This window comes from Erpetoichthys calabaricus, chromosome 4 (genome assembly GCF_900747795.2).
Source record: "Erpetoichthys calabaricus chromosome 4, fErpCal1.3, whole genome shotgun sequence".
Taxonomy (NCBI): domain Eukaryota; kingdom Metazoa; phylum Chordata; class Cladistia; order Polypteriformes; family Polypteridae; genus Erpetoichthys; species Erpetoichthys calabaricus.
Window position 1 is genome coordinate 186929578 of NC_041397.2, and position 23744 is coordinate 186953321.

A 23744-nucleotide genomic window follows, 5' to 3' on the forward strand; every position below is an offset into this window, starting at 1 on the left:
TTACAGGACATCTGCTGATTTCTTAGTCATCTCTTAGTCATCTTTCAGTACATTTTGTTGTTCACTTGACCTTCATCTGATTTCCTGACATGCCTGCAAGGGTTTCTGACATGTATTAACCCTTTATGCTATTTCTTTAAGATGAAAGCTATCTTACCCTAAAATTTTTATTCCACACAAGACATCCAGTTTTGTAGGTTAACTCTGATGCCTACAGCTTCTGGTTTCAGAATTAATCTTTGGGGGGGGGGGGGGGGGGGGGGGGGGTGGGGGGGGGGGGGGGGGGGGGGGCAATAATAACAATGTAATATGCAGAAACAATAATAGTGAAAAATACCCCTTCGAAGACCAGCCCGCCCCACCCATCTGCCCTGAAAAGTGACAAACAGTGAGCTTGTTTTTCAAAGCAAGAGTCACATATAAACTGGAAGCCCAGGTCACCATGGGTGTGTCTTTGCCAATAAAGAAAGAAATGAGAACAGAGGAAGTAAAGGAAAGGGGAATAAACATGATTCATTGACAAGACCAACTGTGCATGACAGCTCAGCGGTTGCCTTCCTCTGCAATAACCTTACTCCCCCTGTAGCATGGTTACCTCTCGAGACCAAACCACAGTAAACTATTTCTACCAAGTGCTTTGTATTGTGTTGATTTATTTCCTTACTTATGTGAGACCTCCTCACACAAAGTCACTACTATCACACAAGCAAATAGAAATGCATCCTAACCTCAAAAAAAATAGTACTGGGAATATAGGATCAAATGATTACTTTTAGCTCCCTTTTGTTGTTTGAAATATGGAAGGCATGTTTTCTTAAACTGAAACGTTTGCCCCTTCAAAGTGGACATATTTGATAAGTTTCTAGGTTTTTATTTTCTGATGGTGCTCCATTCCCCATTGTCTCCATTATAAACCAATATAGCAGGAAAGATTTTTTTTTTAATTTACAGAAAATGCTTAAGTTTACAACACAATTCTGCATGGCAAATACATATATATTATGTTTGTGAAGAAATAACTGACTTGAAAAATACAGAACTTATTTGTTAATGGCACATTTGTCCTATACACCATTTAAACTCAAAGAAAGAAAGAATACCAAGGCAAAATATGGAAATCAAAATAGATAGGCTAAAAACAATAAACACAAGGGCAACCTTGGATACAGGAGGACTTCAAAGAACATGTACACACAAAGTTAGTCTCAGTACAAAAAAAATTACTAAGACCAAATCCCCATTTGCTTGAAATCATCAGTCATGACCATTGCTTGTTGGGGGTTGTCAAAGTGGACGTACACACTGCTCTGAGATACTGTATTTTGACCATTGCTAGATACAAAAGATACACACCTAGATCTTCATTCTTTGCCTGCTTCAAAACCAGCTTCATTGTGTGGAATCCCTGTGTAGTTACTGGAAAGTAATTAGCAGAAAACACAATTCTTCAACCTTCATGAGAAGATGTGGAGTTATCTTCACTTCTTTCAGGATACACTATTTATATATCTTAGTAGCCCTGATAATGACTGGCCTCTGATGATCCATCTGAAACCAATTAATATATATTCAGTGTGCTTGCTCTATTTCAATTTTTACTGCAACAAGAGTAGGGAACGACCTGGATAGATTTTCCCATAGGAAGCCAATCATATCAGAGCCTTCCATCCATCTATCCCAGTTTGGAATCTTTATGACCTTAGCCTTAGTGTACGTAGATCATTGTTATGTCAGGACACAACTGTTTTAATGGCTGATATTTCATTGCTTATTTTCACTTGGTCCATCCATAAGTCTTTTTATGCTAGACTGAATGGTGTTATTCAAAGTGGAAGATTGCTCCACAATTGTGCTTCTGTTATTATCGTTTCAATGTCCAGCATTTCACCATGCAGATGCCAAATGCGGAGCCTTCTTCACTGGACTGGGTGTTATGTGACTGACCTCATAGGTATTGCGGGCTGCAGTTAGGCCCATCTCAATAAAGTGGTGGTGGATAAGGAGTTCCACTTAGCTGTTGCTTATCATCCGGCTGCCGTCTCATGTCTCCTCACTGGAGTTTTTGTATTTCTGTGCTCCAGAGTCAACTGCCTATAGCTCAATGATAAAGTTAATGGATAGATATTGTTAGAAACGATTTATGTTCATCAATTTGGAACTTCTTTGTTTTACTGTGTGTTTAAACAAACCAGTATGTTTACGTGTTAATATTATGTAATTAAGAATTTTTGTATTTTACCTGTGAACTTGTAACAGTGTTCTGGACCTACACTCAGTTAAGAGTACCAAAGAAAATTATACTGAATGGAATTGAATTGAAAATTATGCTTTCAAATTCCAAAGAGGAAATCATTTCCCACCAAGTAGTTAACAAATTTGTAAGCACCCACTGGGCATTCTACCTAACTTAACTAACGTAAGTCTTAAGTCATTAGGGCTTTGTCCTAGAGGGCTCAATGAAGTAGATAGTTGGGGTATCTGCATTCATGTAAGAATCAATGGCAGCTGCACAGTGCTTTGCTCAGAAGTACCACAGCAGAAAAAAATGTAAAAGAGACCAGAGGCAAGTACAGATTAAAAATGATTGAATAGCCATGAAAAATATGTTGTCCTTGCTTGTGTAGTCCATTGGGAGTAAAACTAGAATGTATCCACAAAAAGCCACATTAGAAAAGTGTGTTTTTAGACATTTTTAAAAAGATCTACTTTGTTAGCCTGGCATATGTCTATTGGTAAAGTGTTCCATATTTTTGGTGCATAACAGCAAGAGGCCACCTCACCACTTCTTTCATGCTTACTGTAGCTCTTTGAATAATAAACAGACCACTGTTAGAAGATTAAAAGTTATAACTTGGAATGTAGGGGTACAGAAATTCCAAAATATATGATTTTTTTAAAGTTTTATATATAATTAGTTGTAATTTAAAGTTAATTCTAAAGAATATGAGTAAACATGGCCACAATGGTAAAACTGGTCAGATGTTCACAAAGATTCTGGTTGCTGCATTCTGCACTAACTGCAACCGATTGATGTCTTTCTTAGGTAGGTCTGCTAGGAGTGCATTACAGTAACCTAGTCGACTAAAAACAAACGCATGAATTATTTTCTCAACATGTTACAATGTTATGAGGTCTACCATTTTCAATGTTTCTTAAATGGAAAAATGTAGTCCTAGTAATCAGGTTAATACACAATTTAAAGTTTAGGTCAGAGCCCATGATTAAAGATAAATTCTTTACTTCCACTTGGACTTGTAATGCTAAGGGATCAAGTTTATTTCTAAGAGAAGTAAACCATTTTAAGAGTCAGTGGTTCTGCAGAGAAATGGAAGAGCTCATTAACTGTGACAGTAAAGTTAATAACTTGTTCAATCAGACTTCATTATGCCCATAATTAATTGGCAATACCTGGTAATGTAAAGGTTAAAAGTGGAGAATTAACAATTAAAACATCCGTTGACATAAGGACAATCATAACTCCCATTAAGTCAAATGAAATATACATAAATGATGGGGGCCAATTGGAAATGTAGTTACTGACAGAATAGTCAAACAGTTAAAACTACAGTATCATTACAGGATTTACAAAGTTTACTGTAAGATATTAGGAGTATGTTTCTGATATTTTCACATCATTTGCTTTGTTTCTGTGAGCTATTAAAATGTGTTTTGCTTATATTTTTGTTATTTCTCCAGTATCACTCTGTTGAAATTTTGCACATTTGCTTTCATGGGCACTGCCTTATATGATGCAGGGTGGATGCCCAGACCCATGACATCATGGTGACCATGAAATAAAAGATGGCTGCATACATGAGGAAGTGTCAGAGATCTCAAAAACGTCTAGTTATAGTAGCTTCTTTTTTCAGGCTGGTGCAAGGTGTCAGGAGGCAGCATTCACCAAAACATATAAAAATGAAATAAAATAAATAAAGTTGTGCTTCTGCACCTTATTTGTTTCCAGTAACAGTAAGGGCCAAACAGCGTATAATATTACCCTAACAAGCCCTGACTGTATTCTCCACTAGGAAAAAGATAATAGATGCCCTATGAAGTGACCCCTGTAGATTTCATGTTTGATTTATAAATATGTTTCAATTATTTTACTTATTTTTTGCTTATTGTTGTGAAATGGAAACATAAACATGGCAAAAAGAGGTCTGAGGCCTCTAAAATGACCAATTGAAGGCCAGGAACCTTCCCAGGCTAGCCCAGAAGAGGCTTACTACAAACCAGTTTGGTACAGAAAGCTACGTGCTGCCTTCCAACCTAGAAAACATCAAAATGGGCAACTAGCTTGGAAAGTTCACAAAGACTAAAAAAATGCCAGAAAATACAAAAATGTCTCTCTAGAGAGAGGAACTGTAAAAAAATCTGACTAGAATAGACAAGTCCCGCAAAGAATCTTTATACATTTTGAGCTTCTGTAAAGTTTTAATTTCCTTTTGAGAACAAATAAAGTAAATCTTTCTAACTATACATCTGTCAATTGAAAAGAAATTATTTATTGCAAAAAATAGAACAAAGTATAATAAAATGCTCATAAGAGTAATAAGAGGAATAAAGGATTTCCCTACATAGGCAATCCAAGGTAAACAATTCCTAATACGAAATCGACAAACACAATCCAATAACAGAAGCAAAAATACAGAACCAGAAAATATCAAAAGAAAAGAATACTTAGAGGTTCTCCACACAGCTATTCACAAGCTGGTCCTCTCACTCTGGCCTGCAGATAAAGTTAGTGGGAGGAGCCAGCAGCAGTGATGTCAGGATGACCCCGCCTCATCGCGCTCCACCCACAAAGTGCATTGAATTGCTTCACATTTAAAGACAAGATTATAAATACAGTAAAACCTTGATTATCCATCACTTAATTAACCATCAGTCTCTATTAACCGTTAGTGGCAAAAAAAAAAAAACGCATGCCAGCGCCTATCTGTTACTGTACTACTACTGCCTTTTGGTACGTTGTGAGCTCTGCACATTGGAACAATTCTCTCTTCAACTAGAGTGTAGTGTTCATCACCAGCACCATGTGTCAGGCCACATTTTGAAATCACAGTGTCAGTTTCGTACCTTCACTTTTATTAGTAATTCGTAGCTTTTCTCTTTTATTATAATTGATCTAATATACATTGTTATGGCTAATAAACATAAGCGTGTGGTGTCGGAATTGTCACAAAAATCTGAAATTATTAAATGTTTACAAAATGGCAAAAAAAGAAAAAAAATCTGAAAACCGTGTTGATAATGGAAATCACTGACGGTAATGTTAATGTATTAATGTTAATGCTCTCTGGTATTGTAATCTTCTTTTTAAATTCTTTTATATTATGTTTTGTTAATATATTGTGATGTGCAGGGAGCTTGTGATGCACTTTTGGGGAGCAGAAAAGGTGTAATGAATGCTGTCAGTGATGGGACTGGGTGAAGGGCTTCTGTTCTGTAAAGGGCGGACACGTCTTTTAGGAGATGAATGACAGGAGAAGTTAGGAGAAACACGAAGATGCAGTGGAATGAGGTTTTGAGTAGAGAGTCAGGAGACAATAAACGGACTGTTTGCAGTATAGAGAAAAAAGAAACATGAGTGGCAGGAGATAGGGAAAGCTTTCTTTTATTGTTTTAAAAGTGTGCTCCATAACCCAGATAATAGAGTATTAGACAGGGCAACATTTGTTATGGAATGAAGACTCCAAGTATTATCCATCCATCCATCCATCCATTGTCTCCCGCTTATCCGAGGTCGGGTCGCGGGGGCAGCAGCTTGAGCAGAGATGCCCAGACTTCCCTCTTCCCGGCCACTTCTTCTAGCTCTTCCGGGAGAATCCCAAGGCGTTCCCAGGCCAGTCGAGAGACATAGTCCCTCCAGCGTGTCCTGGGTCTTCCCCGGGGCCTCCTCCCGGTTGGACGTGCCTGGAACACCTCACCAGGGAGGCGTCCAGGAGGCATCCTGATCAGATGCCCGAGCCACCTCATCTGACTCCTCTGGATGCGGAGGAGCAGCGGCTCTACTCTGAGCCCCTCCCGGATGACTGAGCTTCTCACCCTATCTTTAAGGGAAAGCCCAGACACCCTGCGGAGGAAACTCATTTCAGCCGCTTGTATTCGCGATCTCGTTCTTTCGGTCACTACCCATAGCTCATGACCATAGGTGAGGGTAGGAACATAGATCGACTGGTAAATTGAGAGCTTCGCCTTGCGGCTCAGCTCCTTTTTCACCACGACAGACCGATGCAACGCCCGCATTACTGCGGATGCCGCACCGATCCGCCTGTCGATCTCATGCTCCATTCTTCCCTCACTCGTGAACAAGACCCCGAGATACTTGAACTCCTCCACTTGGGGCAGGATCTCGCCACCAACCCTGAGAGGGCACTCCACCCTTTTCCGGTTGAGGACCATGGTCTCGGATTTGGAGGTGCTGATTCTCATCCCAGCCGCTTCACACTCGGCTGCGAACCGATCCAGAGAGAGCTGAAGATCACGGCCTGATGAAGCAAACAGGACAACATCATCTGCAAAAAGCAGTGACCCAATCCTGAGCCCACCAAACCGGACCCCCTCAACACCCTGGCTGCGCCTAGAAATTCTGTCCATAAAAGTTATGAACAGAATCGGTGACAAAGGGCAGCCCTGGCGGAGTCCAACTCTCACTGGAAACGGGTTCGACTTACTGCCGGCAATGCGGACCAAGCTCTGGCACTGATCGTACAGGGACTGAACAGCCCTTATCAGGGGGGCCGGTACCCCATACTCTCGGAGTACCCCCCACAGGATTCCCCGAGGGACACGGTTGAATGCCTTTTCTAAGTCCACAAAACACATGTAGACTGGTTGGGCAAACTCCCATGCACCCTCCAGGACCCTGCTAAGGGTATAGAGCTGGTCCACTGTTCCGCGACCAGGACGAAAACCACACTGTTCCTCCTGAATCCGAGGCTCGACTATCCGACGGACCCTCCTCTCCAGGACCCCTGAATAGACTTTTCCAGGGAGGCTGAGGAGTGTGATCCCTCTGTAGTTGGAACACACCCTCCGATCCCCCTTCTTAAAGAGGGGGACCACCACCCCGGTCTGCCAATCCAGAGGCACTGTCCCTGATGTCCATGCGATGTTGCAGAGGCGTGTCAGCCAAGACAGTCCTACAACATCCAGAACCTTGAGGAACTCCGGGCGTATCTCATCCACCCCCGGGGCCCTGCCACCAAGGAGTTTTTTGACCACCTCGGTGACCTCAGTCCCAGAGATGGGGGAGCCCACCTCTGAGTCCCCAGGCTCTGCTTCCTCATTGGAAGGCATGTTAACGGGATTGAGGAGGTCTTCGAAGTATTCCCCCCACCGACCCACAACGTCCCGAGTCGAGGTCAGCAGCGCACCATCCCCACCATATACAGTGTTGACACTGCACTGCTTCCCCTTCCTGAGACGCCGGATGGTGGACCAGAATCTCCTCGAAGCCGTCCGAAAGTCATTCTCCATGGCCTCCCCAAACTCCTCCCATGCCCGAGTTTTTGCCTCAGCAACCACCAAAGCTGCATTCCGCTTGGCCTGCCGGTACCTATCAGCTGCCTCCGGGGTCCCACAGGACAAAAGGGTCCTGTAGGACTCCTTCTTCAGCTTGACGGCATCCTTCACCGCCGGTGTCCACCAGCGGGTTCGGGGATTGCCGCCACGACAGGCACCGACCACCTTACGGCCACAGCTCCGGTCAGCTGCCTCAACAATAGAGGCACGGAACATGGCCCATTCGGACTCAATGTCCCCCACCTCCCTCGGGATGTGGTCGAAGTTCTGCCGGAGGTGGGAGTTGAAGCTACTTCTGACAGGGGGCTCTGCCAGACGTTCCCAGCAGACCCTCACAACACGTTTGGGCCTACCACGCCTGACTGGCATCCTCCCCCACCATCGAAGCCAACTCACCACCAGGTGGTGATCAGTTGACAGCTCCGCCCCTCTCTTCACCCGAGTGTCCAAGACATGTGGCCGCAAGTCCGACGACACGACCACAAAGTCGATCATCGAACTGAGGCCTAGGGTGTCCTGGTGCCAAGTGCACATATGAACACCCCTATGCTTGAACATGGTGTTCGTTATGGACAATCCGTGACGAGCACAGAAGTCCAATAACAAAACACCGCTCGGGTTCAGATCAGGGGGGCCATTCCTCCCAATCACGCCCTTCCAGGTCTCACTGTCATTGCCCACGTGAGCATTGAAGTCTCCCAGCAGAACGAGGGAGTCCCCAGAAGGTATGCCCTCTAGCACCCCCTCCAGGGACTCCAAAAAGGGTGGGTACTCCGAACTGCTGTTCGGTGCATACGCACAAACAACAGTTAGGACCCGTCCCCCCACCCGAAGGCGAAGGGAGGCTACCCTCTCGTCCACCGGGGTAAACCCCAATGTACAGGCTCCAAGTTGGGGGGCAATAAGTATACCCACACCTGCTCGGCGCCTCTCACCGGGGGCAACTCCAGAGTGGTAGAGAGTCCAGCCCCTCTCAAGGAGATTGGTTCCAGAGTCCAAGCTGTGCGTCGAGGTGAGCCCGACTATATCTAGCCGGAACCTCTCAACTTCGCGCACTAGCTCAGGCTCCTTCCCCTTCAGAGAGGTGACATTCCACGTCCCAAGAGCCAGTTTCTGTAGCCGAGGATCGGACCGCCAAGGTCCCCGCCTTCGGCCACCACCCAACTCACACTGCACCCGACCTCCTTGGCCCCTCCCATAGGTGTATTACCAAGTATTATACTGGTCATTACAATATTATATGAATTAATTAATTTTGTTAATACTATATTATATTTTGTTTTGTAAATAAATATAACTATTCGCTAATCTACAATATATAATTTTTAAAGTTGCTGATCTTTTATCCATTTTTTCTTGGCCACGTCCCCTGACAGATAATCAAGGTTTTGATGTATAGCAGAAAATACCATATTTTAAAAATGACAATAAACCATGAAATACACATAATACAGATCCATACATACTGTACTGTAACACTTGTATATTCCACCACATTATTTTGATGTTCCAGGAGTGAAGACAATGTTTGGTGGAGTTGTATCTAGAATATATATTACTGTTTAACTCCTAAAAACATTTTTTTTCAAAAATGTACCAATGATTTAGCCATGTCTTACCACTGTTAATCATAACAAAGGAAAAATCTTGATACCTTTCTCATCTTAATAGCAAGTACATTTGGAGAGCAGCTTCAATTTTAAAAATATAACATACATTCTGGCCAATATTCAAAAAAACTGAAGATCAATGTAAAGATGGAAGAAACAAACTTTTATTTAAGACCACCCAGTTCACTACAGTATTGCCTTTCACATATACTGATATTTCTTTCATTAGATTTCTATGACAAATTATGGGGCTTTTAATGCATTTAGTGTTGGTGTTAGAGCAAAACCTCCAGTGCAAAAAATGTATGAAAGAAGGACCACCATCTACAGCTCAACCTGGCCAAATCCAAGCTTCTTATGATCCCGGCCAGCCAGTCTATTCAACCCCCCTATCTCTGTACAGCTTGGCTCAGTGCCACCAACACCTGCCAAGTCAGTACACAACCTTGGGATGGTGATTGATGAGCAGCTATCTTTTTCTGTTTCTTGTTCTTGTTCATGCAGGTTCATGCTGTGCAACATTTGTAAGATCAGACCCTGTCTGACAGAGTATGAGGCATAACTTCTGGTCCAGGATTGGATTTTGTTGAGTCTGGACTACTACAACTCTTTTGTGGCAGGAGTACCCGCAAGTGCTATCAATGGCCCGTCTTGTATGTAGCCAGCCAAGAGGCACATGTCACTCTTATCTTCAGATTACTACACTTGCTCCCTGTAGCAGAACACATTAAGTTCAAATCCCTGATACTTGCCTACAGAGTAGTCAATGGGTCAGCACCTGACTGGTGAAGCCCTATACTTCGTCTCACCCACTCAGGTCTGCCAGGGAAAAGCATCTGGTGATGCCACCTCTGTGTGGTATCAAGTCTCAATCCAGACTCCTTTTCTGTGCATTTCCTAGTTGGTGGAACAAGCTGCCCATCTCGACCTGAACACCAGACTCCCTCAATGTATTTAAGAAGCAATTAAAAACCCATCTGTTCAGTGAATATCTGTTGAATTGATGGAAAAAAAACCTTTGCTCTATGATATTTTATATTGTTGGTTGATTTTTTGTTACATTAAGTTTAATTGTTTTATTGATTTTAATCCATGATTGTAAATTTATTACATCTTTTTCACTTGTGGCAATCAACTTTTGTTACCTGTCCTACTACACTTGCTGAACAAACAGGCCCCAGCCTAATGTTACTCGATTATATTTACCTCTTTTGTATGTTGCTTTGGATAAAAGTGTCTGCCAAGCAAACAAATGTAAATGTAAATGTATACTATATAAGGAATTTGCTGTGCATAGTGCAAATCTCACAAAATTATTCAGAGTATTAAGACCACAGTGACTTCATTGTCGTAGACTTGGCTTTTAGATTCTCCCCATATTTCAGCTACCATTTACTATTTTGTATGTCATTTACTTATTTAATTATTCAACGTTTCATAGTTTAATATACTTTATAAGTTAAAATATAATTTAAAATGGAAGCTAATATATAATATTGATGAATTGTTTTTTTTAATGAGAAACACCATTCTAAGGCACTTTTACAAGAGATACTAACCTGATGCTTTTTTGATTTCTTGTATTAATAAATGTGGTTCCCCATGGAGGTCACATGATTTATTATATTCTTGTACTAAGATCTCATAAACAGCCTGCAACTCCAAGCCTAAATTATATTCTCTTATAAAAAGCTTCACAGTCAGAATTTACTACAAAGCTCTTATTTGCTGGCACCTTTAGTATAGCTGAGTAAGATATCATAATGAATAACCCAGATAGGTCATTTCAGGCAGTGATTTACAAAGAGGGCTTCACTGGTTATTTTTTAGCAAAGTTACAGTAAAGTTTCAGAGAGTTTGACTTTAACCCATCAAGTGCTGGCATATTAAACTGAGCCTGCACTTTCCTTATATGTGCTAAAATGTGAACGTTGTGTAGGGCAAGAATATATAGTTTGATTTTCATTAAATTCTCTTTTTTATATAAATTACTACAGTATAGGTAAGTGACAAATTAAGCCAACAGCATTAATATACTGTACATGCCAGCCAACTAATTTGAAACTGGTATCACAGAAGGATGAGAAAAAAGGAAATTGTGAGTTCAGTAAAGTTTTAACTTTTAAAGCCTGAAAACTGTATGCTTCAGACACAGCTCTAGACGCCGTGCTGATCCAAAGCATTGATGGTGTTGAGCACCCCGTGATTTACCTGAGCCAAAAACTGTTGGACCAGGAGACAAGGTATGCAGCGGTGGAACGGGAAGCCTTGGCCATCAAGTGGGCGATAACTCACCTGCTGTACTACCTGCTGGGCCGGGAATTCATCCTGGTGACGGACCATGCCACCCTCCAGTGGATGGCCCTCCATAGGGAGTCGAATTCTCGGGTCACCAGGTGGTTTTTTGGACTTGCAACCATATAAGTTCACCGTCACTTATCGTCAAGGTAACCTCCAAGCTAACGCTGATGTTCTCTCGCGGGTTCACAACCTCTCAGTTAGAGCCGCCCGACCCGATGGGTCTGGGTTGAAGGGGGGATCATGTCATGCACGAGCGCATAAGGAGCAGCTTAAGGACCCGACGCACACCACGACATGTCGTGCCAGGGGACAACGGTGGGGTGCTAACCTCTCTCTCTTTATTTCCTCAGAAAAGACGAAGCACCGCCACTGTGAGTTTACCCGGACACCTAAAGAAACCAGCCACTTCCGGGTTTCTTTCTTCCCTCTGGTCCCCTCCTGATGATGTCAGTTCTCCCATCCACCACCATGATTTCTTCCCAGTATCCCATCTGTTCACTTCCGTTCCCACCTCATAAATTGTTCGCCTATCAACCCTCATTTGTATGTTATGTATATTGTATCACAACCAGATTGACCTGACAGTATATGGAGACAGAACCCCAAACCTTTATCATTGTTTATTGTCTTTTACGATAGATAGATAGATAGATAGATAGATAGATAGATAGATAGATAGATAGATAGATAGATAGATAGATAGATAGATAGATAGATAGATAGATAGATAGATAGATAGATAGATAGATAGTGTGAGAAACCAGCCCGGCCACATACAGACAGACACCGAATGTCCCAAATATACACACACTTTATTTCCAGCACAACAACACAGTACCACAATGCCTTAACCGGCCAGCTCAGTCTCTTTCTCTCTATCTTTTCTCCCTAACTCTTCAGCCACCTTCTCCTCCTCCTCAGGTTCCTGTCTTCTCCCTCCCAACTCTAGCCCCGAGTGGAATGCGGTGGCCTCCTTTATACAGCACCCGGAAGTGCTCCAGGTGCTTCTTGATTAGCATCTGGCAGCACTTCCGGGTGTGGCAGAAGTGCTGTATGCGGATTCAGCTCCTCTTTTAACAGCACTTCCTGTTGTGGTGGAAGTGCTGTCAACCACTGTTCTGGAGCTGTCCAGGCGCCCCCTGGCGGTGACCATGTCCTCCCACAGGGTTGAGCATCCTGGTTCTGTGCCCCCCATGCAACCCAGGAAGGATGCCTTCTCATGTTCCGGGGAAATTACTGCCCCTCTCCTGGTCCTTCCCATCTCCCGGCGTCCCGGTGGGGCAATGTCCCCGGACATCTGTCACTATAGATAGATAGATAGATAGATAGATAGATAGATAGATAGATAGATAGATAGATAGATAGATAGATAGATAGATAGATAGATAGTGTGAAGAGATGGGGCACCCATAGTGAAGTCTTTATAATGTAAAGAAAAAACAGGTTATAAACGCATTAAAAAGAAAAGAAAATGTCATTGTGGACACCAGTCTCCAAACCGACTGCCTCAAGATGATGAAACTTTCCATGATAAGGCTTTCTGGCAGGAAGGGGCGGGTCCAGGCAGGTGTACATTGGAAGTGACATCAAACTTGTTAAAGCCATCAGTCTTCCAGTCTTCATAGAAAGGAAGAGATAAGGTATTAGTTAACAGCACCCTCTTGTCTTCTGGCAGGAAATTACCATTATCTGAGTTTTTAAGCTGCCCCTGATACACACGTGTGTGACAATAGATAGAACTTTATTTGATCTGTTCACCATTTCTGCTCTCCCAGACACTTAGAAAATACACAAGACTGAAACCAAGTATCTAGAGCTCTACAACAGTAGTGCAGGCCACTGTTTTTCTATACAAAAAAAATGTAGGTATTCTCTAATACGCTCATAAATATTGAAAGGAAAATACAGATGACAGATAAAAAAAAGTTTTTATTATTATGATTAATTTATAATCGATGTAGCATAAACACTAAATTCAGTTATTTTTGGGCATAAATGAGATTAACTGTAGTTGCAAAATTAAGCAGCGGCCATATATTGTATATCATTTTGTGCTGTAACAGAAGAAACAACAGAAAAACTTCAGTTCATACTTGAAAGTATCTTTTTATTGTGCTTACAGACTTATAAATAGCCAAAACAAGCTGACTATCATGGTTAGTTAATACAGCAGCAACCATTGTGTTTCCAGTCCAGTTCACTGAAGATGATACTGTTCAACTAGAAACCTACAGGGAACTTTGATGGGGATCTGTTACTATAGGATTACACCTCTATGAGGTTAGGAGCATGAATCTCTATACTAGAAAGATATTAATTGTTTCAGCAGTTTATATAACAAATAACCTAAGTAAAAAAAAGTATTTGATAATATTGTTAAAGTGCTTACATACTAACGTTTAGAGAATAAACATATCTAGTGATAATAGCAGTGTCTTGTCTTTCTTTTTTTTTGGGTGCGTGGTAAGGAGTCCGTTCCTTATTTTGCCTGCAGCAAGTATAATTAAGTGAAGTTACTGGGAGGTCCTGTGAATGTTTTTTTTTGTTATCTTCTGTTATCTACATGAATACAGCATGATGAAAAAACAAGCTGGATTCATTGGAATAAGATATTTTGATTCTGGAACGGCATGTATTCTGCAAGTTAACACATGAGGTATACATCGAACAATATACTTTTGTGAGTGCTCCTGCAAAATGCACAGTTCAACAACTGATGAAAAAGTGCACTGAAATCTTTTTGCAGACATTGTGGATTATATGGAAAGAAGTCCTCAAAGAATGATGTGGTGACTATCAGAACAGACGAGTGTGTCACAAAGGCCATATCAGTCTGTATTTTATGATTTGTGGCTGTTTCGGAGTGTATATTATTTGACAATTAATATTTCATTTAATAACAGAGATACCTGCTAAAGCATAATTGTCTTTTTTTAGTGCTTCTTAATATCCATCCATCCTTTATCCAACCCGCTATATCCTAACTACAGGGTCATGGGGGTCTGCTGGAGCCAATCCCAGCCAACACAGGGCGCAAGGCAGGAAACAAACCCTGGGCAGGGTGCCAGCCCACCGCAAGGCACACACACACACACACACACCCACCCACACACCAAGCACACACCAGGGACAATTTAGAATCACCAATCCACCTAACCTGAATGTCTTTGGACTGTGGGAGGAAACCAGAGTACCCGGAGGAAACCCACGCAGACACAGGGAGAACATGCAAACTCCACGCAGGGAGGACCAGGGAAGCGAACCCGGGTTTCCTAACTGCGAGGCAGCAGTGATATCCACTGCACCACCATGCTGCCCGCTTCTTAATATGTATATATTAATTAGAATCTAAAATAAAGTATTACAAAAATGTGTATATTGTCACTAAGTGCTTGGTTTACTTTACATGTTTTGACTAACTTCTTTGTTTATTACTTCACAATAAGTAAGGCATAAAGAAACATTGACTATTACAATTTTGTTTGACAACATCCTATTTTAATTCTACTTGCTACTGCCTTGTCAGCACAACATGCTTTCTCTACCATAGTCTAAGCCATTTTCTGTGTTGTTCTTCATCTTTTATTGAGGACATTGCAGTTCAGTCTGGTTCATCGTTATGCCGCATATTAATACATATAGGGCAGATTTTTGAGTTATTGGACTTTTACTGATATAATTTTGGATTTGTGTATATCCAGTTCACAAGTTTCTAATTCTAACACAACCACTAGATGGTTTATAGGGTTATTATTGTCACATATATAGAATACCATACAATTCTCACCTGCATGAACTAATCAACATTCAGCACATTGCCATTGTCTGATGACAATGACTATTGAATAAAACTACCTGGCCCCGAAACCTGAAAAATCTCAGGATATATGTGTCATTTAAAGAAATACAGTGGTGTGAAAAACTATTTGCCCCCTTCCTGATTTCTTATTCTTTTGCATGTTTGTCACACAAAATGTTTCTGATCATCAAACACATTTAACCATTAGTCAAATATAACACAAGTAAACACAAAATGCAGTTTGTAAATGGTGGTTTTTATTATTTAGGGAGAAAAAAAAATCCAAACCTACATGGCCTGTGTGAAAAAGTAATTGCCCCCTGAACCTAATAACTGGTTGGGCCACCCTTAGCAGCAATAACTGCAATCAAGCGTTTGCGATAACTTGCAATGAGTCTATTACAGCGCTCTGGAGGAATTTTGGCCCACTCATCTTTGCAAAATTGTTGTAATTCAGCTTTATTTGAGGGTTTTCTAGCATGAACCGCCTTTTTAAGGTCATGCCATAGCATCTCAATTGGATTCAGGTCAGGACTTTGACTAGGCCACTCCAAAGTCTTCATTTTGTTTTTCTTCAGCCATTCAGAGGTGGATTTGCTGGTGTGTTTTGGGTCATTGTCCTGTTGCAGCACCCAAGATCGCTTCAGCTTGAGTTGACGAACAGATGGCCGGACATTCTCCTTCAGGATTTTTTGGTAGACAGTAGAATTCATGGTTCCATCTATCACAGCAAGCCTTCCAGGTCCTGAAGCAGCAAAACAACCCCAGACCATCACACTACCACCACCATATTTTACTGTTGGTATGATGTTCTTTTTCTGAAATGCTGTGTTCCTTTTACGCCAGATGTAACGGGACATTTGCCTTCCAAAAAGTTCAACTTTTGTCTCATCAGTCCACAAGGTATTTTCCCAAAAGTCTTGGCAATCATTGAGATGTTTCTTAGCAAAATTGAGACGAGCCCTAATGTTCTTTTTGCTTAACAGTGGTTTGCGTCTTGGAAATCTGCCATGCAGGCCATTTTTGCCCAGTCTCTTTCTTATGGTGGAGTCGTGAACACTGACCTTAATTGAGGCAAGTGAGGCCTGCAGTTCTTTAGACGTTGTCCTGGGGTCTTTTGTGACCTCTCGGATGAGTCGTCTCTGCGCTCTTGGGGTAATTTTGGTCAGCCGGCCACTCCTGGGAAGGTTCACCACTGTTCCATGTTTTTGCCATTTGTGGATAATGGCTCTCACTGTGGTTCGCTGGAGTCCCAAAGCTTTAGAAATGGCTTTATAACCTTTACCAGGCTGATAGATCTCAATTACTTCTGTTCTCATTTGTTCCTGAATTTCTTTGGATCTTAGCATGATGTCTAGCTTTTGAGGTGCTTTTGGTCTACTTCTCTGTGTCAGGCAGCTCCTATTTAAGTGATTTCTTGATTGAAACAGGTGTGGCAGTAATCAGGCCTGGGGGTGGCTACGGAAATTGAACTCAGGTGTGATACACCACAGTTAGGTTATTTTTTAACAAGGGGGCAATTACTTTTTCACACAGGGCCATGTAGGTTTGGATTTTTTTTCTCCCTAAATAATAAAAACCATCATTTAAAAACTGCATTTTGTGTTTACTTGTGTTATATTTGACTAATGGTTAAATGTGTTTGATGATCAGAAACATTTTGTGTGACAAACATGCAAAAGAATAAGAAATCAGGAAGGGGGGCAAATAGTTTTTCACACCACTGTATACTATTTTGTACTGTCTTGGTAAAAATATGTGGTGTAACAAGACACAAGAAACATCACAAAGAGTTGAGGTGCCATAGTGATTCCTGTATATTGTTTGGCCAAATAGAGCAGAAGAAAAGGTTTGAAAAATAGACAGTTTGTCTTGTTCAGATGTGCGCCTTCTTGAGACTGCCATAAGATGGTGTTGGAGCTGGAATGATGTCCGCAAGCTGGAAGGGGCAGATTCAGGAATGTGAAAACCAGAAGTGATGTCACAGACAGGGGAGCTGTCAATCATCCTTTTTGCAGAGGGGGAGAAGACAGAAGGCATTAGACAACAGTGCCACCCTCTGTTGCAGAGTATAACAGTTATTAAATGAGCCCTGAGGTTGTGTTCCAGAGGCACAGGTCTTACACCTCCCATCCAACGCCCAAAGTGCAGAAATGTTGGGTTGGGCAGTTCAAACTGAGAGGTAATGTCTCAGAGAAAGCTCATCGGCATTGGTATTGAGGTAGCCCTGGTGATGCCGAACTGTAAATCTATATGGCTGCAGATTAAAAACCATGTTGTGACATTCAGATTTGACTCTTTATGTAAAGCCATCCATTGTAAAGTCTCATGGTAACAAGAGTGAACTCATGGCCCAGGAAGTAGTTTCACAGCTGGCGAATGGCCCCTTTAATCGTCAAGGCTTACCGTTCCATTGCCACATACCTGGTTTCCTGATCCAATAATTTTCTGGCTCAGGAACGTGATGGGGTGCTCAACACTGTCAATGCTTTAGGTCAGCATGGTCCTGAGACATGTGTCTGAAGCGTCGGTCTGGAGAACAAAAGGCAGTGAAAACTCAGGAGCCATTAAAATAGGGTCTGTTTCAAGTCATGGAATGCCGCCTCTGTTTTATCATTTCATGCCACCAGGGTTGGAGCCCACTTCTTTGTCAAATCAATCAAGGGCACAATCAAACTGGCGGTAGTATCCCTCTAACCCCAAGAAAGCTTGCACCGACTGCTTAGATACTGGACAGGGCTAATTAAGAATGGCAGTACCTTTGGCACACTGTGACCAGACAGTATTTCCACCCACCATATAGCCCAAATATTTGGCCTCAGTTAATCCAAAAAAAGATTTCTTCAGATTAATCTGAAGGCCAGATTTACGGACTGCAAGAAATATCACCTCAACGTGCTGTACATGGTCCTCCGATGTGCCGGAATAGATGAGGATGTCATCCAAGTAGGCAGCACTATACGAATGGTGTGGCCATAGCACTTTAAACAATGGAAGCTAGAAGGTGACAGGTGCCTCATGCAAACCAAATGGGAGGACCCGGTACTGCCAGTGACCACTAGGGGTGTTAAATTTATTTTTTTTTCTTTACCGGATTCCATTAAAAACATTTGCCAGTACCCTTTTGTCATGTAAAGAGTGGTCAAGTTCTGAGCCTACTTGAGCCGCTCGAGAAGTATGTCCACTCATGGCATAGGGTAGGCATTGATTCAAGAGACTTGACTAAGCTCACAGAAGTCATTACAAAAGCGTCAACTTCCATCTAGCTTTGGGACCAAGATGATCAAGCTACAAGAGGGACTATAACTTTTGTCAATTACCCCAAGATCTAGCATTCTCTTGATCTCAAGCTTAACTTCAATGCGCTTTGCTTCTGGAAAGTGGTATGGATCATTCCTGGGTCAGTGACAATGTCATGTGAAATCTGAAAGGTCTGACCAGGTTTTTCTTCTACCACTTCTGAGATGGACAGGGTAGCTGTTTCAAGCTCCCATCATTGCTTGGGTGTCAAATTGGAACCAAAATTAAGGTTATTTTTGAGAGCATAGAAGGAACGCAGTTGTCCAGAGTAGGGATCAGGGTCCCTTTCTGTCCGCGGTTTCAATAGATTCATGTGATAAATGCATTTGACTGCCCGACTATTGGTTGTTTGACCAAATTATTAACCAGCATTTTCCTCTTCTTAATTATGTGCAGGCCATGCGAATGAGCCAGTAATTTGGAATGGAATGTCGGGATGAGAACCATGACATGGTCTCCAGGATTGAACTCACAGAGAGTTCTGCCACAACTGTATAGTCGGGCCTGTGTGGATTGAACATGTTCAAAGTTTGTTTTTAAGATAGAATGATATATTCTAAAATATTGGTAGAAGGGAGTGCCAATAGTCCCTGGGGTTGTCATCCATATAATAATCCAAATGTCGAGAACCTTGTCGAAGCTTGACGGAAGCAAATAGCATGAGATGGAGTAACTGATCCCAGTTTCTCCCATTCTCACTGAGTGTCTGGTTGAACCACTCTATTAAATCATCTGTCTGAGGATGATGTACTGTGGTTTTTAACCGCTTGATCTTGAGTAACTTGGCAACTTCTTCGAATGTTTCTGAGGTAAAAGACATTTCCTGGTTGATAACCACCTCTTTTGAGAAGCACACATGCACAAAGATAGCTTGTATCAAGTAGTGTAATCCACCATGACCAGAATGTATTTATCATCTCCGGCAGATGGTACGAGGGAGCCTATTAATTCCATCCTGATTCACCCAAATGGAATATGAATAAGAGGAATGGAGAGGAGAGGAGCATGGCCCTTTTAAGGAGCAGACATTCCTGGCAGGAACATGCAAAACCGGAGGACCTCATCATTGATTCCCAGCCAAAAAAAATGGAGCTCAATTCGCTCTTATGTCTTATCAGATCCCAGGTGGGAGCTGAAGAGATGGGCATGAGCTACTTTCAGGACAAGCAACAATGACCGCAATCTCCCCCTCATCCTCCGTTACTTGATACAAAAGATCATTTTGGATAACAAAGTGGGCTGAGAGGTACAAGTGCATTTTTGATATACATAAGGGAGTCTTCATTCCACTGCTCCCTTTTAAAGGAGGTTGGAGTTTGCCAAAATTAGAAATGTAAGTCAGGGAGTAGATCAGATGTGACTTCCCTGGGAGGAGTTTCAATCCTTGACATCTCACTTGATGCCTCCGAGGCAACACCAGCAGATGTCGATAGAACATCACCTATGTCATACTGGGTAGCCAAGTGATATACCTTTTTTATCAGCTATATACATGGCAGGGTGACACCTGAGATGTTGATTTGCTGTATATAATCAGGCTCATTGACCCCTCTGACGTGTTTTGTGCTTTTCTGCTATTACTTTGTGACCAGTACCCAAAATGACTGAGTAAGGGTGACTACGTATCACAGCTACCATGATCTTGTGTGTTTGGCCCAAACAAATGATCAAACAAAATGAAAAACCTGTACAATTGAGTTTCCCCGTGTATTCAGGTTGGACCAGTCTTTCCCAATTCCCACTGTTGCAGAAGCACATAAAGGCAAGCAACAACAGAAATATTACTCCTGAAATCAATCAGTGTTGTGTCTTTGTACCCATTAATTTCTACCACACCAGTGCACGGAATGGAAAGCGGGTTGGTGAGTTCACAATACTTTCCTCGGTGCCCTCCAGCTGTAATTAATCAGCTTGTCAAGGCGTGGGAAATTGGTACGATATGACCTACCTCGCTGCATCGATCACATTAGAGAGGAGGTGATGATTTTTACTTCAGACAGGACGCTGGTTCCATGTTACGATGAGAATGGTCTGCTTTGATGACACATTTCCGGGGTTTAGGGCATTCAGAGGGCTGCTCTAAATCCTCAGTTTGCAAGGTTGCTCTGTGCCTTTCGATAGTGCCAACCAATGTCTCTATATTTGTTCAGACCTCCTGGCGGACCAGTCAGGCAAGATTCTCTGGGAGGGCATTCATGAGGTAGTCACAACTCACTATTTCCACAGTCTATTTGGAATTTTATACCTTGGGCTTTAAACACCTCCCAATCTTTTCCAGAGCTCAAATGAGTGGGAGTGTTCCAGCCAAGCTGGGTCAAGTCACCACTTCCTACATTGCCTTACCTGATGATCCGTGGTCATTCCATACCTGGCAAGTACATCTGCCTTGAGATGGTTGTAATCAGAAGAAGCTTGCTCATCGAGGTCACAACAGGTCCACTGAGCCTCCCCCGTTAAGATCAGCACCAGTATGTGCACCCAGTCTACTTGCTTCCAGTGGTGATGAGTAGCTGTTCATTTGAAGATAAGAAAATACATTTTGATATTATCATTACATTATAACAGTAACAGTACATGGGATGGTCTCAATGCACAGTCTTGGTGTAGGACAGGTCTTGCCTACCTGACTTCTGCCTAGGTGAGGTGGGTTTATTTTATCTCCTACCTGAAGCCACAGTGCTCATAGTTCATTGGTCAGGGCAGCCACAATCACTGTGAAGTCCACCTGCTCCATCATGCTAGTGAAATCCTGCCTACTATGCCACTGTAATAAGACACAAGAAACGTCATAAAGAGTCAGGCACCATAGCAATCCCTGTATATTATTTGGTCAAATAGAACAGAAAAAATGTTTGAAAAATAGGCAGTTTGTCTTGTTCAGACACAAGCCTTCCATAGACTGCCTTAAGATCGAGCTGGAGCTGGTTATGACATTTGCAAACCAGAAGGGGCAGATTCAGGAGGGTGGAAATGGGAAGTGTCATCAGAGGTAGAGGAACTGTCATTCATCCTTTCTATAGAGTGCAGAAGACAGACGGCATCAGACAACAGCGTCACCTTCTGGCTCAGAGTATAACAGGTATTAAATGAGGTTGTGTTCCAGATGCATACAGTATGTGTGACTGTGGTTACATTGTTCTAAATATCTGATGCATTGGTCAATACAGAATCACCTGTCAGTAAAAACTGTGGTAGAAAAAGCAGTGTGGCTGTCCAGTGAAAGGCACTATTAGTTATTAAGATATTTACTGTTACTTCATTTACTGATAATTAGTTCTTAAACTTGAATACATTGTGTATTTAGGGCATAATAATACATTAGAACTACACTCTATCTGTTAAAGTGCTGGTTAAATAGGTAATTTGTTACATGATTATTCCTAAGAAAATTTTGTGACCCACAACAGTTGTAAACAGTTAACTGAAAAGCATTGGAAGAAAACAGACAGGGTATTTACTTTTTAACTATTAACTTATTTCCTCTGTCACTTTAGGATAAAACATTCAGGATGACTCGAGACTTGAACTTCTTTTAATCTCATTACTTACCTTTAGTTTGGCCTGTTGCTCTGGTTGATTACAATTCTTTAAAAGTACTATTACAATTGCAGAATTTTTGCAGATATTGTCTCCTTTGTCTATCAGCGGAGTGAGTTCATATAAGATTATAATGCTTTAAAGTCTGCCTATTTCAATGGTCAATCTTAAGTCTTATAAAATAAAATAAAATAGCAAGACATGATGTTAGATACAATACAGGGGAAGTGAACAGCTTAGTCTTTAATTTAGGCATAAGTCTAGCTGAACTGAGAAAAAAACAAATTTATGTGAACCAGTGTTGAATGATCTTGGTAAGATAAGAAAGAGGCAACATACCTGTGGAAGTTGGGAAATTTACAGTAAGCCTTAATGAGTCAAGGAGGTAGTTTAGGAAAGATGCATTTCTTTACTGTGATCATGATCATCTAAACTGTACATATCCTAAGCAGTACAGAATCTAAAGAGCTCTCCAGTTTGCAAAATCAAATTCATGAGCACTGTTAAGTGACCTGGAGAAAAAATAGCTTATAATTACCAATACTTTTAGAACACATTTATTTTATTTTGAAGCCTTGATTAATTGTGATGCAGCAGATATTACTTCTTTAACATATGACTGAATATAAAAATGCAAGTTAAAAATTAAGATCAAATTAATTAATACTGTTGGAGGGCCTACAGTGTCTATACAAAAGTTTTCACATTTTATTGTTATACAACATGAATCACAGTGGATCATCATAAAAAGACTCTTTAATATCAAAGTGTAAACAGATCTCTGAAAACAGGTCTAAATTAATTAACAAATATAAAGAAAAAACAATTGATCGCATAAACATTCACCCACTTTAATATGAGACTCTAAATCATCACTGGTCCAGCCAACTGGCTTTAGAAGTCACATAATTAGTTCAATGGAGATCGCCTGTCTGTAGGGGTTTCAATTGATTGTAGAATAAATGCCCCTGTATCTTGAGTGTCCAACTTGTGGTGAGTCAGTATGGTGGCTTAACCCACACAATGAAGATAAAAGAATACTCCAAGCAATTCAGTGAAAAGGCGACTGAAAAGCACAGGTTATGGGATGGATACAATAAAATATCCAAGTCACTGAATATCATTTGGAAGCCAGTTAAATAAATCATTAGGAAAAGGAGCGTATGGCAGAGCAGTGAATCTGCTTAGAGCAGGCCATCCACAAACACTGAATGACTGTGCAAGAAGACAACTAGTAAAAGAGGCCACTAAGAGACCTCTGGAGGATTCACAAGCTACAGTGGCTGAGATGGAATACACTAAGCATATAACTACTGCCCAGATTCTTCATTCATCATAGCTTTATGGGAAAGTGGCAAAATGAAAGCGACTGTTAAAAAAATGCATAAATAGTTTGTCAGGTGGTATGGGAGATTCTGAAGTCAGTTGGAAGAAGGCTCTACAGTCTCATGAAGCTGAAATTGAGCTCTTTGGCCATCAGACTATAATGACTTGGTTGCTGCAAGCCAAACATTGCACATTATTAAAAACACATCATCCCATCAGTGAACATGGTTGTGGCAGCATAATGCTGTGGGGATGCTTCTCTGAAGCAGTAAAATACAAGGAAATCTGTGAAGAAATCCTCAAGCAGTCCACTAGAAATCTGCACTTTGGGAGAAGATTTGTTT